This window comes from Ambystoma mexicanum, chromosome 6p (genome assembly GCF_040938575.1).
Source record: "Ambystoma mexicanum isolate Mex_15411 chromosome 6p, UKY_AmexF1_1, whole genome shotgun sequence".
Lineage (NCBI taxonomy): Eukaryota > Metazoa > Chordata > Amphibia > Caudata > Ambystomatidae > Ambystoma > Ambystoma mexicanum.
Window position 1 is genome coordinate 641,214,896 of NC_090935.1, and position 20,378 is coordinate 641,235,273.

A 20,378-nucleotide genomic window follows, 5' to 3' on the forward strand; every position below is an offset into this window, starting at 1 on the left:
TTCGGATCGAGGTAGTCAATTTATTTCTCATTTTTGGCGAAGTTGCTGTCGGTCGGCTCAAATTGATGTGAGACTATCGACCAGTCACCACCCTCAGACCGACGGACAAACCGAGAGGACCAATCAAACTCTGGAACAGTATTTACGCTGCATGCTGCAACAAACTGAAAAAACTTGGAAAGATATCCTTTGGATAGCCGAGTATGCCTACAATAACTCTGTCCATTCGGGAACTGGGAAAACCCCGTTTTTTCTTTTGTACGGCAGTCACCCTCGAACCTCGGAGTTGGATCCCCTCCAAGATCTTGAAACACCAGCAGTAGACTACCTGCATTCTACAATCACCCAAGCCTTTAAGGAAGCTGTTTCTCACCTTCAAAGGGCTAAAGAACAATACAAGAAAGGAGCAGATCAACATCGGAAGGAAGCCCCTCACTATCAAGTAGGGGATCAAGTCTGGTTATCCACCAAATATCTATCTCTAAAAGGGCCACGCACATTCAACCCAAGATACCTTGGTCCCTATTCCATCACTACCATAGTAAACCCAGTAGCGGTCAAGTTGGACTTGCCCCCGCACATGAAGATACATCCGGTCTTCCACGTCTCTCTATTAAAACCCGTGCAACCTCAAACCCGACTAACCAAATCTCCAAAACCTATCCTATTGGATGGAGAACTCGAGTTTGAAGTCAAAAGCATTCTGGACTCCAAGATCTCCAAATCTAAACTATTCTACCTAATTGACTGGAAAGGCTACGGCCCCCAAGAGAGATCCTGGGAACCTGCTGAATATGTCCACGCTCCTCGCCTAATCAAAAGATTTCACCGAACATTTCCTGACAAGCCAAAACCCCCGGAGAAGCCCGGTTTGGGAGGGGCCTTGAGGGGGGGTACTGTCATGATCTCTGCTTCCAAAAGGTCAGGGTTTTCCCAACTCCCTTGGAAGCAGATCCATAACCCAGGTTCCGAGTGCCAACCAGTCCCAATTGGGACCTTTTGGACCCAGTCCTGGCGCCAGTGGCACCAGGCTCATAAATATGCCCAGTCCCAGCGCTGGAAGCGCCGGGCTCATAATGCTTGGGTGGACTTACCTTCAGCAGACCATGCTGCTTACTTGCCTGCCAGTTGAGCCTCTGATCCTCTTCTGTTTGGAACTACTTTTCCTGTTGGGTGGGGCTGGAGCCACTCCCTAGATTCAGAACACTGGAACTCTTCTGGAAGGCAGGAACTCTTTTCTTACCAGGAACTCTTTTCTTACTTAGGCGTGGCTGTGGAAGGAGACACCTAAGCACTACAGGAGGCTATTTAAACCACACCCGGTGGATGAATCTTGCTTTGCGTTATTCTGCAACCTCTGCAGCAGAACGCTCATCGTGTCTTCTGCATCCGGTCCTGGGCCTAAGGAAAAAGGCTTACCATCCTGAATCCAGTCTTCAGCAACACCTATAAAGACAAGAAAGAACAGGTTAGCTTTCCGGCATCTGAAAGGCAAAGGCTTACCATCCTGAATCCAGTCTTCAGCAACACCTATAAAGACAAGAAAGAACAGGTTAGCATTCCGGCATCTGAAAGGCAAAGGCTTACCTACTCTTCGTGCGCTCCGGAGGTCTTCACACTGCATTCCGGCATCTGAAAGACAAAAGTTTACCAACTCTTTGCACGCTCCGGAGGCCTTCGGCGCTGCATCCCGCATCTGAAAGACAAAACAAGGTGCGTTTAAAGACATTGGGGAACTTTAATACTCACGTGCCATTACTCCTTTCCACATCTAATCCAGTGGGTATTCCGGCACCCTGCAGCCGCTCCGAACTCGTACCCGCAAAATAAAAAGACAGTTAGAGCGCATAGTGAAGCAGGCAACAAGCGCTTACTTACGTGCTTCCAGGCGCTTCTATTCATCACACGGGTTCCATCTTCAACTCACTTCAGCCCGTCATCCGCCATCGCCGGAACCCTGCAAAACAAGAGACATCATTACTAAAGACTTTAAAGACATTTGAATGACTCGAAACTTACCGTTCGTGCAGTAAACGACGGACAGCAGTCCTCTGAAGTCAAGAGGCCTGCGCTACCTATCCAGTGAAGAAACTGGTTACAGCACCCTGCCCCGAGGCAGATGGAGAGCTCGGCATTCACTTACCTAAGGTGAGAGCGTTAACCTTTGGGGGTCTACAGGAGAGGAGAAGAGGAAAGAGATAGGGACACACCAATAACCCCAGTTCATTAACCCCATATTTTCTATCTGCAGACATCTTACTCTACACGTCAGGCATACAGTGCACAGAGGTCCAGCCCAAAGAGCCAACCGGTGCTACACATCACCTTTGAAGATACGGTAGTCGCCCAGTCAAGACCGGCGCCTCTGCGAGAATCAGGTGAGCGTTACAGAACGCAAAGCCTACCGCAAAACTCTCGCCCAGGCGCTATGGAAACCTCGGATACTGACCCCCTAGCCCGGTTAGCATCTTTCAATAGACTAATAGTGGAAACTCAATGGCCTGAGGACAAAAGGATTACGCTGTTTTATAGAGGTCTACGTGGAGAGCTCAAAGACGTTTTAGCCCAAGTAGTGAATCCCCCACAAGACTGTTCAGATTATATAGACTTGGTCGTTCAAATAGATCACAGGCTGCAGAACAGGAAGGCCGATCGTTCCAAGTTTGATGCTCGAGTATTTTCCAAACCGCCAACTCCTTCCAAAGGAGTAGACTCCGGGAAACCCATGCAAATAGGGGGTCTGAAAGGTCCTCTAACACAAAGGGAGCGGGAAAGGAGGAAACAGTTGCAATTATGCCTATATTGCGGAAACTCAGGGCACTTTCTTCGAGACTGTCCGGTGAAACCTGCCAAGAAGGCAGTAGGAGCTGCAGTTACCAAAGTTACAAACTCTGAGCAGGGAAACGACCTCGCCCGACAAGAATAGAGGTCCTCTTGCCGAGCGTGAAAACCAGTTCCGTGACCTCGCATTTCGTGATACCTATGGTCCTCATTAGCCCTGATAATCCGGATCGATTACATGCAATTGAAGCTTACGTCGACAGCGGTGCCATCGGCAATTATGTGGATCATGAAATGGTTTTGAGGATGAATCTAACTCTTTGTCCCAAGGCTGTAAAGGACGTCATTACTACGGTGGATGGTACGGAGATAGCCTCCGGGCCAGTAACGCATACCACTCAAGAGGTGACGCTAGTAAGTCAAGATGGACACCATGAGAAGATCGTGTTCGATGTGATCAAGGCCCCTCAGTTTCAGATTATTCTAGGAATACCTTGGTTAGAGAAACACAATCCTCTGATCGATTGGCGAGCAAGAACGGTCCAGTTTCCAGAATGTGTCTCTACTTGTCACCCTCCACCTGGTGTTGCACTGGCCGCAATTTCTTCAGAGACTCCCCAGTTACCTCCTGAATACCTAGAATACCAAGATGTTTTCCGGAAGGATCAGGCTAACTCTCTACCTCCTCATAGGTCTTATGACTGCCAGATAGACCTGATACCTGGATCTACTCCTCCTTGTAGTAGAATTTATGCCCTCACCGAGCCTGAGAACCTTCACCTTCGACAATACCTGGATCAATACCTGGCAAATGGGTTTATTCGTCCTTCCAAGTCCCCTGCTTCTTCAGCTTTGTTCTTCGTTCCAAAAAAGGAAGGAGACCTTAGAACTTGTATCGATTATCGCTCCCTGAACCAGATCACCGTTAAGAATAGATATCCGTTACCTTTGATCCCTGAACTCCTGGACCAAGTCAGAAAAGCATGCATATATACAAAGCTGGATCTTAGAGGAGCTTACCACTTGGTACGAGTAAAAGAGGGCGATGAATGGAAGACGGCCTTCCGCACCAAGTATGGGCTATTTGAATATCAGGTCATGCCCTTCGGACTTTGCAATGCCCCGGCCGCCTTTCAATATTTTATGAACGATGTCCTCAGAGAGCTCATAGATGTATGTGTTGTTGTTTACATTGACGACATCCTCGTTTATTCTTCATCGGAATCTGAACATCGGAAACACGTGAAAATGGTCCTCGAAAGATTGCGTCAACACAAACTTTTCGCTAAGTTGGAAAAATGTGTTTTCAACGTGACTGAAGTTGAATTCTTGGGATTCATATTATCACCTGGCGGAGTGCGTATGGATTCAAAGAAGGTCGATGCAGTTCTCAAATGGCCATCACCATCCTCCGTAAAAGGTGTGCAAAGCATGTTAGGCTTCGCTAACTTTTACCGCAGGTTTATCCCCGAATTCTCTCGAATAGTCCAGCCCATCACTGCCTTGTTAAAGAAAAACAAACGTTTTGAATGGTCTACCGAGGCGGAACAAGCTTTCCAGGATTTGAAGACTAAATTTATCTCTGCACCAATCTTAAAACACCCTCGCCCCGAACTCCCCTACATCGTGGAAACTGATGCTTCAAGCCTTGCCATGGGGGCAGTTCTATCACAAAAGGACCCGGTAACCAATCAGTTGCATCCCGTGGCATTTTGGTCCCGCAAATTCTCGCCTCCTGAAATCAATTACACGATTACTGACAAGGAACTTCTGGCTATCAAGTCTGCCTTTAAGGCTTGGCGGCATTATCTGCTGGGGGCCCGACACACCGTTACTGTGATTACGGATCACCGAAACCTGCAATATTTGAAGACCGCAAAAGCCCAATCCTCTAGACAACTCCGTTGGGCATTATTCTTTGCCGAGTTTGACTTCATAATTACCTATCGACCTGGTACAAAGAACGGTAAAGCCGATGCCCTTTCTCGGATGGGAGTGGAAGAACACTTGGTCAACCCTAAACCTGTACCAATCATTCCCGAACAAAGAATTCTGGGTGTAATCGCCACAGAATCCATAGAGGAAATTAAGGATAAAGCCAGGCAACTTGTAACTCCAGCAGACATACAGAATTGGCATCTGCAGGGAAAGGACTTTGCAGTAAAGGACAACTTATTGTATTTCCAAGAACGATTATACCTACCCAGCACAGATTTACAGAAAAAAGTAATCTCTTGTTATCACGACTCTTTAATGGAAGGTCATCCCGGTATAGCCAAGACCTCAGAAAAGATCAAGCACTACTTCTGGTGGCCGTCTTGGAAAAAAGATATCAGAGACTTTATAATGTCCTGTGGAGTATGCGCCCAAAACAAGAGTCAAAAGGAAAGACCAGCAGGCCTCTTACGCCCTATTGACATCCCACCTCGCCCTTGGCATACGCTTTCTATGGACTTCATCACCGATCTACCTCCATGCTCCGGATACAATACGATTCTAGTAATCGTGGACTTATTCTCCAAGATGGAGCATTTCATTCCGCTCAAAGGCTTGCCAACAGCAGCAACTCTGGCCCGAGAATTTCTCGAAAACATCGTCCGACTGCACGGTTTTCCTTCGGTTCTAATTTCGGATCGAGGTAGTCAATTTATTTCTCATTTTTGGCGAAGTTGCTGTCGGTCGGCTCAAATTGATGTGAGACTATCGACCAGTCACCACCCTCAGACCGACGGACAAACCGAGAGGACCAATCAAACTCTGGAACAGTATTTACGCTGCATGCTGCAACAAACTGAAAAAACTTGGAAAGATATCCTTTGGATAGCCGAGTATGCCTACAATAACTCTGTCCATTCGGGAACTGGGAAAACCCCGTTTTTTCTTTTGTACGGCAGTCACCCTCGAACCTCGGAGTTGGATCCCCTCCAAGATCTTGAAACACCAGCAGTAGACTACCTGCATTCTACAATCACCCAAGCCTTTAAGGAAGCTGTTTCTCACCTTCAAGGGGCTAAAGAACAATACAAGAAAGGAGCAGATCAACATCGGAAGGAAGCCCCTCACTATCAAGTAGGGGATCAAGTCTGGTTATCCACCAAATATCTATCTCTAAAGGGGCCACGCACATTCAACCCAAGATACCTTGGTCCCTATTCCATCACTACCATAGTAAACCCAGTAGCGGTCAAGTTGGACTTGCCCCCGCACATGAAGATACATCCGGTCTTCCACGTCTCTCTATTAAAACCCGTGCAACCTCAAACCCGACTAACCAAATCTCCAAAACCTATCCTAGTGGATGGAGAACTCGAGTTTGGAGTCAAAAGCATTCTGGACTCCAAGATCTCCAAATCTAAACTATTCTACCTAATTGACTGGAAAGGCTACGGCCCCCAAGAGAGATCCTGGGAACCTGCTGAATATGTCCACGCTCCTCGCCTAATCAAAAGATTTCACCGAACATTTCCTGACAAGCCAAAACCCCCGGAGAAGCCCGGTTTGGGAGGGGCCTTGAGGGGGGGTACTGTCATGATCTCTGCTTCCAAAAGGTCAGGGTTTTCCCAACTCCCTTGGAAGCAGATCCATAACCCAGGTTCCGAGTGCCAACCAGTCCCAATTGGGACCTTTTGGACACAGTCCTGGCGCCAGTGGCACCAGGCTCATAAATATGCCCAGTCCCAGCGCTGGAAGCGCCGGGCTCATAATGCTTGGGTGGACTTACCTTCAGCAGACCATGCTGCTTACTTGCCTGCCAGTTGAGCCTCTGATCCTCTTCTGTTTGGAACTACTTTTCCTGTTGGGTGGGGCTGGAGCCACTCCCTAGATTCAGAACACTGGAACTCTTCTGGAAGGCAGGAACTCTTTTCTTACCAGGAACTCTTTTCTTACTTAGGCGTGGCTGTGGAAGGAGATACCTAAGCACTACAGGAGGCTATTTAAACCACACCCGGTGGATGAATCTTGCTTTGCGTTATTCTGCAACCTCTGCAGCAGAACGCTCATCGTGTCTTCTGCATCCGGTCCTGGCCCTAAGGAAAAAGGCTTACCATCCTGAATCCAGTCTTCAGCAACACCTATAAAGACAAGAAAGAACAGGTTAGCATTCCGGCATCTGAAAGGCAAAGGCTTACCATCCTGAATCCAGTCTTCAGCAACACCTATAAAGACAAGAAAGAACAGGTTAGCATTCCGGCATCTGAAAGGCAAAGGCTTACCTACTCTTCGTGCGCTCCGGAGGTCTTCACACTGCATTCCGGCATCTGAAAGACAAAAGTTTACCAACTCTTCGCACGCTCCGGAGGCCTTTGGCGCTGCATCCCGCATCTGAAAGACAAAACAAGGTGCGTTTAAAGACATTGGGGAACTTTAATACTCACGTGCCATTACTCCTTTCCACATCTAATCCAGTGGGTATTCCGGCACCCTGCAGCCGCTCCGAACTCGTACCTGCAAAATAAAAAGACAGTTAGAGCGCATAGTGAAGCAGGCAACAAGCGCTTACTTACGTGCTTCCAGGCGCTTCTATTCATCACACGGGCTCCATCTTCAACTCACTTCAGCCCGTCATCCGCCATCGCCGGAACCCTGCAAAACAAGAGACATCATTACTAAAGACTTTAAAGACATTTGAATGACTCGAAACTTACCGTTCGTGCAGTAAACGACGGACAGCAGTCCTCTGAAGTCAAGAGGCCTGCGCTACCTATCCAGTGAAGAAACTGGTTACAGCACCCAGCCCCGAGGCAGATGGAGAGCTCGGCATTCACTTACCTAAGACATCTTACTCTACACGTCAGGCATACAGTGCACAGAGGTCCAGCCCAAAGAGCCAACCGGGTGCTACACATCACCTTTGAAGATACGGTAGTCGCCCAGTCAAGACCGGCGCCTCTGCGAGAATCAGGTGAGCGTTACAATAGCCTTCTGGAAATGGTCAGAGACGATTAGATATATGTATTCCAACATGACCAGTGGCTCTGTGCACCACAAACATTGCTATCCTTTTTCGATTCATCATTTTCTAGTTCCCTCATTTAAAACAAAAATGTTAATAAGTGAGAATGTATTTCTATTCTATGTGTAAGGGAAGAAAATTGGAACAAAGAAGTTTTATTTTTTTTCAATTGATGAAAGGTTTTCAACTTTGTAAACCATAAAATGTCAAATAAACATTTTTTTTTAAATAAAAATAAGTTGGGGAGTATACTGAACATTTAAAAAAGACACACACACTTATCCAAGAATTGTAGACCACTTAAGAAAAAACAGCTTAAAAAGAAAAATAGAAATATGTATATTTTATACTTTTGTACATTGTCTACGCCATGGAACCTACCCACATGCCAAATGTCAGGTTTGTAGCATGTTGGGAATTATACTTAACATTTCGAAAAGACACACACACTTATCCAAGCATTGCAGACCGCAAAAATAAGAACATGTATATTCTATATGTTTGATATTGGCTACACCATGGAACCTACCTAGAAGCCGAATATCAGGTTTGTAGCATGTTGGGAAGTATGCTGAACATTTCGAACAGACACATACACATATCCACATATTTCCGTTTTATATATATATAGAGAGAGAGATCATGTAAGGGTGTACATTGATGGCATGGTGCAGGAAGAACATTTATATTCAAAATGTGAGCTATTGATGTAGGCCTCATGTGTAAAGAAAATGCAACAAGTTATATAGCACCATTTATGTTCATAAGAACTGACTTGAGGCTGTGCTGGGACACCCAAGAAAACGCCCCCCATCAGATTCAAATGTCAGACACTCCACCTCTCAATTTGGTCAACTCTTTGAAGCCCCACAGAGCCAGGAACGGGAAGGAGCATGTGACTTTGGTAGAAGCGTATGGGGTTTGAATGATGACCACTGAGTAAACAAAGATACAGTCCATAAATTCTGAACTTTAAAAAATACTCAAAATTAAATTTAGTTTGTGGTGGGATTTTGGGATGGCTGGCAGTTGACAGGCACCGGAGAATGTCACATGAATCAGGGGGCAGTGTTACACCCCTTTGCTCAAGGAGATAAGAAAACATGTGCTCAGGTTTTAGCCTTGAAATAATGTTAAGTGATTCTATTGCAGACTAAGTCAACAAAAACCAGAGAACCAGGCCGCATACAGGTTTTGGGAACTGAAAGGGTTTATTAATTAAGTGAAAAAGTATGCATGTAATTAAAAGAGTCTCATAGGATTATATGGAGAATCATATGTTGCTGATGAACTGGGGAACCATGAAAGATACAGAGATGAGACAGACCATTCCGGAAAGCAAAGAAAAATGCCCTCAAAATTCGACCATGGGAACCAGAGTTATAAGCTAAAATGTGATTGTAGCTTCCTAGAAAAGTTTACGGATCGGAGAGTGAGGGAAATGGTAGCTTATTTAATCAGTTACCTCTCTGTAGAATGTAAAGATTTTAACTGAAGTCCGTTTTGGCAAAAAATGCAAATAATCTGCCATTTGCACATGCAACCGCGTGCTGATGCCAGACACAGGTCATTAAGACCGGCATGATCAGACCAATTTAGAAATAAATGGATTGCAACCCTTATTTGAAAAGTAGAAAAAAGTGTCATGTTGAACATTTTTAAACTCATATCTGAGTTGTCCAGAAATGCATTTTCAGAGGGGTAGAGCAAGAATTCCCAGAGATAGGGCATGGGGACCTGACAACCAATCATATTAAAGGGGCTAAGCCATTTTAGGGGTAAGAGCAAGAGATGCCCAATCAGGAGTTTCAAACAGTGAGCCGGCACCTCATAATGTAGACATTTTTGGGGTGTAGTTAAGAGATTCTAAAACTAGATTCACAGTGGAAAAGGGGGACTGATTGACTGGTGGAGACAGAAGGCAAGAAGGAAGGTGGAACTAAAATATGGAGAGAACCAAGAGAAGGGCTGAGGCCATCCATAACCAGAGACCAGGAAAGGCAGGAGAAGAGCTTTTGGTGTACCATCCATAACCAGGTTCCATTGCTTCTAATGAGATGACCCAGGATGCATAATGACTTCTACCTTGCAGAAACCCAGAGAGATTTCATGTAAGTACATAGGTCCAACAGAAAAAACCATCGGTGAGGATCTGTTTGAATTAATAGCATCCTCCTATTAACGGGGTGGGCATATAAGAGTAGATCCCTACCATTTCTTATGAATGAATAATGTATTTAATTCCCACATAGTCAACGGATACTGGGGAGATCTTGGGGAAATTCAAAATCTTCAACATCTTTCAACGTGTGAATAATAATATAGTCATTAAAATAATTTTGGATCATCTATTACACTTTTGGCAACCCCAGAAATCCCCTAACTGGGAGGGGTGCATTGCAAAAAGTAAATTCTGAATTGTTAAAATCACCCCCAGAACTGTGCACAAAGGCAGGAGGGGGTACAAATGGGAAACTGAATCTCTGGGTCTGTGCTGTGCAGAAAAGTAGCTCCAGGGTTAAGTAAAGGGAAAATAACTGATTTAAAAGCACCCTCTCTATACCGAGAGTGAAAAAGGACCTCCAAATTGAAGGGGGAAAGGCTTTCATCATTTGTTGTGAAGAGCCTGTTATTCAATGTTTGTTGTGCTAGACCATTGCTAGACATGAAAAGTGCACAGGGAGGTCAGAAATAAAGAGCACTGCAAATTCTTATTATTTTGCCCAACAAAGGGCTACATGTATTTAAGTTTGGCCACCTGCAAATTACACTGTTAAATAAAATTGTCATGTCATGTTCTAGGGTGCGGCATGGATTATCCATACATTAGGGGTATTCTTGTGAGTCACCCAATCATCTGAAATATTCTCCAGACCTGTGTTTCTCTTTACAAGTGACCAGGGGGGACTAGAGATCTGAATGAAAACTGTGCATGTTGTGTGTTGGAGATTCTGGGATCGTTTATTACCAAAGACAAACTGTGCTTTCAAATGGTGTTTTCAACTTGTGTGTTGTATGAGGTTTTTCACAGGAAGGAAAGGTTTTGTGCCATTGAGTAAGGTGGCGTGCCTCTTGATAATTATTGTGTATATAAGGATTAAAGAAAAATAAATTATACTCTTTCTGCACACTCGCCTGGTTCTTGGCCTGCTTATTGCAAACGAGGCGAGGGAACACCGGGTGTTATATGTTTCAAATGCAGAGTTAGTTAGGAATCTAAGTAATTGCTCAGTTGGTGTAGCGCTCTTGATTAGGAGGGGAGTGAACTCCCTGCATTAATTGTTGTTCCATCAATATATCCTACAAAGTCTGAAGTAATCCAGTCGGTGGTCATACATTTATGTGTGTTCACCATGCATTGTCTGTATCAATACGAGTTTGGTATGTTTGGCTCTCCAATGCTTACACGCTGCAACTGACATATAATACACAAATCTAGTGACCACTATATCCTTCTCTTTCTCACTCTCTCTGCATTCTCTTTCTCTCTTTGTCTTTCAGTCTCAGCCCCTCTCTTTGTCTGTCTTTGCCTGTTTCACTCTCTGTATTTATCACTGCTATGTGTTCAAATGGGGATCAAACCCATATTGCACTGCATCATCGCCCCAAGGCAAGCATGCTGCCCTGGAGCTATCCTCCTAGTGTCATCATAACAATAATAATAGTAATAATAATAATCTTAATAATAATCACACTAATACCAACAACAATAGTAACAGTAATAATTATGATTAATAATCACAGATATAGGATTTTAAGCTGTGAATATCTCAGGTTTGCCCGTTCTGGTGCAGGGACGTCATTTCACCAAAATGCCAGGGGTCGCGGAAGTGACATCACAATGACACGCCCCCAAGAGTGACATCACAGGAAGTGATGTCATTTGACCACGCCCCCGTGTGACATCACACCGAGTGATGTCATTTGACCACGCCCCCGCGTGACAAGTGGCATCGTAAAGCATTATCACTCAGTACACTAAGAAAAATATGGTTACGATATCACTATATTGTGACATTTCATACACGAATGGATCATCATATGTAGCAGTGTGTCAAGGTCCATGTTGCCATGGGAAGTGTATGAACAAAAATCCCCACGGTCGTCTCGGTTCTGCTTGTAAAACTGAAGAATTTCAGTGCAAGAACAGTTTGTAGCTGTAAAAAACGTATGTGTACCATTATGGCATTTGCGGTATAATTTTGGAATTACCCTTATGCTTTACTCAGTAGTTAATTCGGATAACATGATCGATATATCTCAGTTAGTTAAAAGAACAGTCAGATTCAAAATCGATAAATTACATGAAATTGTTACATTAAACATTAAAGCAAAGTCCAACACAAAATTAAAGCAACGTCCAAAATAGATATGTTTAAAATGTAATTCTGCTGAAATATCTATCCAAGGCGTATGCAATATTTCCACACGCAAAAGTAGCATTTCTTGGGCCCAAGACACATTCACGTTTACCGATGCTAGGGTGGCAAAAATAAACGAGCTTCTCACTTCAGCATTACTTGTAGGAAGGATTAGAACTGGGGCTGTGTGTTTTTTAATAGAACGTGTGTGAGCAGCCGGTATTGCCAAGGTGAAGAAGATTCATGTAATGAGTGTATGAAAGTTTATATGTTTATAAATCAGCTCCATAAAAGTGTAATGTGTTTGAAAGTGTTGCATAGATGGCAGCTTCCCCAATGTCGGTCTGGGAATGCTCGTCAAGTGCGTATTTTGATTCGTAGTGTATGGAACATTTAATCAAGGTTGGACAGGGACTGGGCCATCACATTGTCTCGGGCGCCAATGAAAAAGTGACCCACTTGTAAATGGCAATTAATTCCCTGCGGCAGCAGCTGCCGGCAGACTGACTGTTTTGGAACGAACCAGTCTACCAGTGGGCCAGGAGGGCCTGTTAAGACTTGAGGAATAATACAATTATCACGGATAAAAAGCTTCAGGCTATGGTGGGACTGTCATGGTTAGCCAGTAAACAGGCAGAATGGATGTGGCTGGCCGACTTCGTTCCGTTTTGTGTGTTTGGGGTACGGTATTAGGGGGTCGGTGGCACGGTGAGGTGGTGGCGTGGGTTAGAAGGGGTCTAGAGGGGAACCCCCATTAAAAAAACACAGCAAAAATGGCCACAGTGAAAACACAACAGCACATATGCAAACGGCTAAAGTAGCCCAGAGGAAAACACGGGAAACCAAAATAACATAACACAACAAAAATAAACATATCTTTCAATGGAGTGAGGAGGACAGAAACCAGATTGGAGTGAAGGAAAAAGGGAGTCAGAATCAAGATAATATGAATGTCTGAAAATAGACAGCTCAAAATATATTATTAGAAAGGGAAGATGGTAGATTTGATGATCGTTAGAAAGAAGAGAGGAATCAAGAACATACTTTTTAAGAATAGGTAGAATAGTAACATGTTTAAAGAGAGAAGGGAACGTGGGAGCAGGTTGAGGAGAGTTGAATGGAGAAGTAAAATTAGAAAGACATAGGGATGTGCCAGAACAATAAGGGCCAAGGAAAGAGCGATAAACAGAGGCAGCACTGGGATTAGCCTATTACAGCATGAGAGTAAATATATATGGAGATAAGGAAGAAGGCGAGAATGAGACAGGTGAAGAGCAAGAAGAGGAAAACAGAGAGACTGATGTGAAAGCAGAAGGACGATGATCAATCTTTGACAAAAATAAGAAGCTATGTCTGAAGCAGGGAGAAAAGAATTAGGCACAGGATCAGGAAGGAGGGACACCAAAATAGTATTACAAGGAGGAAAGAGATTACATGGATAGTGAGAGTAACAGTAGAAATAGTGCAGTCATCATTTGGCATAAAGTAAACATCGATCATAGGAAGCGTGGAGCGAAGATTCAGTACCAAGATCATATGGAGAATGAGAGAATATGTTTTGCATTGCGCTGACGCCCCGTGTGCGAAGCACACACACCCGACCCACACACCCGACCTCAGTCAGCCTGGGCCTGCAGCGGCGGCGCCGTGGCCGCAGGCGAGGGCTGTGCACAGACACACGCCGCAGCAACAAATCCCCAGGCACACACCCGCCCCGACTCACACACAGCCAGCCCAGCCCGACCTGAGACTGTACTCACTGGGCCTTCGGCACAGCACTCAGGAGGAGCTCAGGAGCACGCCGCGCACATCTTTTAAAACAGAAACCACGCCAAAATGGAGGACAAGCAACACACAGCACGGAATGAAGATCCCTGTGGCCACGCCCCCTCCTCTGATTGGACGGATGCCAGAGGTCGCAAGAGATTGACAGAGGTCGCTGGCCAATCGTCAGCGGTCGCTCTTGCGACCTCTGGCGACCCCCAAATGACGTCCCTGTTCTGGTGGTTGACAGTTTTGTGCCAGGCAGCAGGTCCAACTATGTGCTAGGTCTCTGACATAAATCGTCAAAATGGAGGCAGATAATTTAGAGATATTTGCTCCATGGAAAACTGTCACTATAGCGACACCTTTGTTAGGGTTGCATGGCACTTCACACAGGAAACATGACAAAGTCTCCCTGTGTGTCCATGTTTTCAAATGATGGCAAAGGAAAGGTATGGGCATATAAGAAAAGACCAGCGGAATGTGGAGAACGCTCATCAATGTTTTCATTTTAAGAAAGAAGGTATTTGAAACTGTTTCATTATGTTTTACAGATACATGTACAAAATAGTCTTTTCTTTTGAGACATAAATCTCAAAATGGTCCTCTTCATTTTTAGATATTTTTGGTATGCATCAAGAAATTATGTGGAACACAGGTAAACACATTTGAAATTCAGAACACTCTGAAAACCGACAAAGATGCCCAGACACAAATGCAAAATGTCTGGCCAGTGTACAGCAATCAGAAAATCCTGACAAACTCTTTCAGCAATGGGAGGAATGCCAACACAAATGTACCATACATCGGAGATCAACGTGACATGTGGAAAGTTCAACACTGGAACATGCATATGCACACTATGATGAAGTACCATACACAAAGTTGGTAAGCTTGTGAGAAGAACCCTGCGGGATGTGTGATGTCAACCCCATATGGTATCCCCCAGGGTTTCTGCCCCCTTCCCAGCCTCAATGTCAACACCGGCAATGCAACGCAGTATTTGTATGTGGTTCACGACCACGCTACTCGATTGCGGCACGCAGGCAGAAGATAAGGACAAGGCAAGATCATAGGCAAAGACCTGCCGCCCAGGAAAATAAATATCTCATTTTATTGCACTGGATGTTTCCCCACTTTTTTACTGAAGTCGTTTTAAGGGGAGGGACCTCTACACCCACTGTGTTTGCCACCCCCCTTTAACCTGTGCCTACTATACCCATGTTATTTCCACCCTGGCTAACCTAGCCAGCCCTACACCTTCCTCGGTCAAATGTGATGAAAGATCCTGCAGTGAAATGGCAGTAGTAAAATGGATGATACCCTCTGGAATAGACCATTATGCACCGCTTACCCCACATGTGCAGAAACAGTGGTGTTGGCATGGACCATTAAAAACTGGTTGAGGGAGGGAGGACCGTCTAACAGGGCAGCATGATTCCAAAGATTGTTGATCTACATTTTGTAACTTCACTCCGTGGAGCAGCGGGCCGGCAATTGATGTTTGTATTTCAACACCAGCAATGAGAGTGTATGAGGGGCAGAACAAGGTGTAAAAAGCAGTGACCTTTGCGCAAGGTTAGAGAGTATGGAAGCAAGGGGACAGAGCAGAATAGGAGCGAAGGAGTGTGCTTAAAGATGGAAGGAGGCAAACACAATGGGAAGACAGAGCTGGAGGAGACAAGACCAGGAGTAGGAGGAAGGAAGGAGCAGTGGCATGATAGGATATGCCATGAGGCCCGCCCTCTTTAACCCCTTGGCACACACCCGCAGCTCAGCTGTGTGTACCCCTGTCACTGACAGCTTTTGAGTGTAGGCATTGACTTGTATGACTTACGTTATTGCACATTTTGCATAAATTAAAGCTGCTGGCATGTGGCAAAAAATCAAAACAAGTATTTAACTTTATCACACAGGCCATTCTGTGGTGTGCCCAAAACCTCGTGGTAGTTCAACTGGTTGCGCTGTATCTTACGTTGCTTCATGCCAGCTGTAAAATAATCAACCAGCCATGTCGTTCAGGGCCACATAATACTTGTAGGACTATACAGAAACTCTTCAAGAATGCAAAAAGACGTACTAATGATGCCAACACTTAACAGCTCATCTATTTTTTTGCTTATGCAAACAAATCGAACATATTGGATCCAGCCTCGTTATTTTGTAATTCATTTTTATGGGAGATTACCAGTAAAAATGACTCCTCCTGAAAGAAGCCCCAGCTATATCCCTACAGAGTCCCATAGCTGCTGCTGGGGATTACGCCTTCTCTACCCACTAGACACAACCTAACCATCATTATTACAACACAACCTGCTCGACTCCATGGGGAGATAAAAGAGACCCTGATCATTCTATAGAGGACAAGGGTCCCTCAGAATCCAGCCGACCATGGAAAATCTCTTGCAGGAACTGGTTTTGGGGCAGTTCAAGGTGTGTGGGGAAGTACAAAATGTCAAAGCCCAACCCAGTTGCATGATACCACCTAACCCCAGAGTGCTCCAGAATTATCGGGGTTTGGGCGTTGGAGACAGAGGGATCTTTTGAATTAACTCTGAAAGATTAGCAGAGACTGCCGGATCGGATCTGTAAAAATTGTGAAACTACATCTCTCCTTGGTTGTATACGTTATGGCTGAGGCACAATTGGTTGCGGCCGAATTGACCATGGTCATAGCCAAATCTGCAAATCTCCAAATATGGCCAGGTTTACCATACAAGTCAATTTAAAATGACCAATATGGGTAATACCCACTTCTTTACTGTTGGATAAACTGTCACCAGCTTACCAGCTTGTGAACCCTGATAACGAAGCAGATATAATGAACTCAAGACAGAGATCCTGGAGAGACTTACACAGGACCCTGAACATCACAGTTTCAAACTATGAGAACTCAAATTAAAAGCCTCAGAGAATCCGAAGCAACTCTTACTGAATCCAAGGCAGGTTTACTATGTACCTGGATGGCCTACCCTTGAATAAATCTATTTATATATTTGTGAAAGTGTGTTTGTATGTTCGGTGTTGGCTCTAGCCCAATAACAGTTGGTTGGCTGAAAATGGGGCCCAAGGTTGGCACACTAGTCTGGGGTGTACTGGCGAAAGTGAAATTTGGCCAGCCCCACCCATTCGCCCTGCACAGGGCGGGGTCCGGCCCTGTGCTATCAGATTAGGCCATTTCAGGAGATTGACGATTTAACAATTGTTGGCTACAGCCCCATAACAGTTGGTGGGCTGAAATTTTGGCCACGGTTGGCATACCAGTCTGGGCTGTACTGGCAATATTGAAATTTGAGCAAACCCACCCATTCACCCTGCACATGGTGCGGACCGGCCCTGTGCTATCAGTATAGGTGATTTCGGGAGTTTGACGATTTTGAGATTGGTGGCTCCTGCCCCACAGCAGTTGGGAGTTGAAATGTAGGCCCAAGGTCGACATACCAGTCTGGGGTGTACTGGCGATGGTGTTATCTGACCAACCCCACCAATTCACCCTGCAGTGTCCAAGGTCAGGCCCTGTGCTATCAGTATTGCCGATTTTGTGACTTTTCCAAAAATAGGAACTTAGGTCACAAGGTCGGCATGCCAGTCGGGGTTTACTGGTGATAGTGGAATTTGACCAACCCCACCCATTCACCCCGCACAGGGGTGGAGCGGGGTCTGGCCCTGTGTGTCAGTATAGGCAATTCGGGAAAGTGACGATTTTACGATTTTTCAAAAATAGGAAGTTATGACACAATAAAACATACACATGGCTATAGAAGACCCTGTGCGCATGCCAGCTACAGACCCATGAAGTGCTAGGAGGTACCGCTAGTAAAGAATATTCTAATCCTAAAACAGTTTACTAATTCATATCATCCTTACCTATAGAGAAAATACTGTCAGTCCTCACTTGAGGATGCAACTCAAAGTGAATGGGCATAGAAAGGGCTGATGCAGTAGGCCATGGGATCTTGGGAACCTCTTTGGGTTATGGGAGTAATGACAATCTTCCCCAATAAGAAGGATCATTTCTAACATTATGGTACCCAGAATGAGACCCCTACCGTAGACCAAAATGAAAGTCACTACAGAACTAGTAAGCAGCGGGTGGGGAAAAGCAAATCAGGCTAACGGCCTGAGGAGGTAGTGGAAGATTCAGGTCTCTCTGCTCTGCCTGCAGTCAGATGGGTCATGTAGCTAAGGTTTGTCCAGAGTTACATCAAGAATCAATCCCATGGACACGAGCTATAAGTACTGTGACAATGTTATTTCACAGAGGCTAAGGGACAAGTCCCTGGACACACTGAGAGATTGGCCTGGTGCCCACACTGTGATGCTGGCCATGGAGTTGTTATACTGGGGTTCTCACAGTGCCATCACCCCATACCTAACCTTCCATGAAGTTTTCATCAGAGTTGCCAGAATCTATCACCATGGCTCCCAAACACAAGAAAAGCATGACCCCTTATTGTTCAATCAAAGTTCACACAGAGATACAAATACCACACCTAAATTTCAACAAAATGTATTTTTATAGTTTTTTAGCATTTACTTGCTTTGTGGTTTAGGTATAGTGCTGAACATCATTAATTACAAAATCAAGAAATCAAAATGTGCACAATAAAACAAGGGCAAGTTTGAATTTCTTGCACATAGGTCTATACAGTGAACATTATACAGTTTCTACTGTCGATACATAGGAGGAACGACAGGGGTCATATCACATGAACAAGAGGAACAAGTATACAGTACATATATTAGTGCGAGACAGTAAACATTTGTGACACTGTGTTTGAAGAGAGAATTTGTCTACACCAGGTGAGCCAACAATCACATGTGAAAAAGAGGGAATCACAGAGTCGTGATCGGGATCTGTCGGGACGTGCTCTCGTATTATTGGAAAGTGAGGTCCGGAGATCCAGCTATTGCCTGGATGATGCGCACAGAGCCACGCATACCGACATAACTGGAACACTGCCAATGCGACCATGTGTTCAAAAAGAGATACTCCGGGCATGGCAATGTTTTGAAATGCCAAAGCCCAGAAAGTGACGGAAAAGGGAGGGGCATAATCACTGTGTGGTGCCCTGAAAGGCATTGAGAGCTTTACGAATGGATAAATCCATAACGATAAAACCAGCCAACAAGGGCAATAGCATAGTCGTCATGGACACCATCGACTATGACACCGAATGCCTAAGGCTCTTGGGCGACCAAAGGGTTTACAGACCTCTTAATCACGACCCTACCACAGATTTACAAGACGAAATCAAAAGCTTAACCCTGCATGCTTTTGAAGAAGGCTGGATCTCTGAGGATGAGCAGCGTTTCCTGAACAAAATACATCCACGGACACCAGCCTTCTACATCCTACTGAAAAATACACAAGGGTGCTAAAAAGCCCCCAGGGAGACCTATTATGTCCGCATGTGACTCACTACTTGAACCTTTGTCTCTATATACCGATTTTTTCCCAAAACCTTTTGTGGTCCAGATGCCTTCCTATCTAAAAGATACCACCAGTACCATCATTTTACTCAACCACATCCATCTAAGACAGGATAGCCTACTTGCCACCATGGACGTCAAGGCGCTCTATACTTCAATCCCACAAGCAGAAGGTCTAGAGGCCATCTGAGAGGTCCTCGATCAGAGAAACGACACCACTTCGACCCCCACCGAGTTCATTCTGGAATGTACCAGGCTTGCTATGTCTGAAAACTTATTTTTATTCAACAAACAGATTTATAAACAAACCCATGGGGTGAGCATGGGGGCCACCTTCGCCCCCGACATTGCCAACTTGTTTATGGCACAGTACAAAAAGAATAAAACATTTTCGGAAGAGAATCCATTCCTACAACACATCGGTCTGTGGAAACGGTATATAGACAATGTTATATTGATCTGGAACGGAACATTGAGTGAACTACAGGGCTTACACAAATGGATTAACCGACGCAACCCTCACATCAAGTTCAACATGCAATGGGAATATCATCAAATTGATTTTCTTGATCTTCATATATACAAGACAGGAGAACACTTGAAGACTGAACTATACCGCAAACCGACGGACCGGAACAGTCTCCTACATTTCCAGAGTTATCATCCACATGGCCTTAAATACAATCCCCCCTATCGCCAGTTCTTGCGGATCCGGAGAAATTGCACTGAAGCTGAGAGGTTTAAGAAACACGCAGAAGACCTACATGCAAGACTAGCCAAAAGAGGATGCTCCTGTAAAACAATCAGGGATGCTAGAAAAAGAGCTACGCATACCCCCAGGGATATCTGCCTGGAAGCCAAACCCAAAAAAAAACTAGATAGACTTGTTTGCGTCACGACATTCAGTCCATTGAGTGACATTATACAGAAAACCGTCAGAACAATTGGCATTTGGTGAAACAAACAGGGACACTGAGCAAATTCCCCTGTTTTGCGTTCAAGAAGAATAAGAATCTGAAAGACTCTCTAGTTCACACTTTTCTGGAACCAGCTCCACATGTCGACAACACATTGTGGAACCTTTC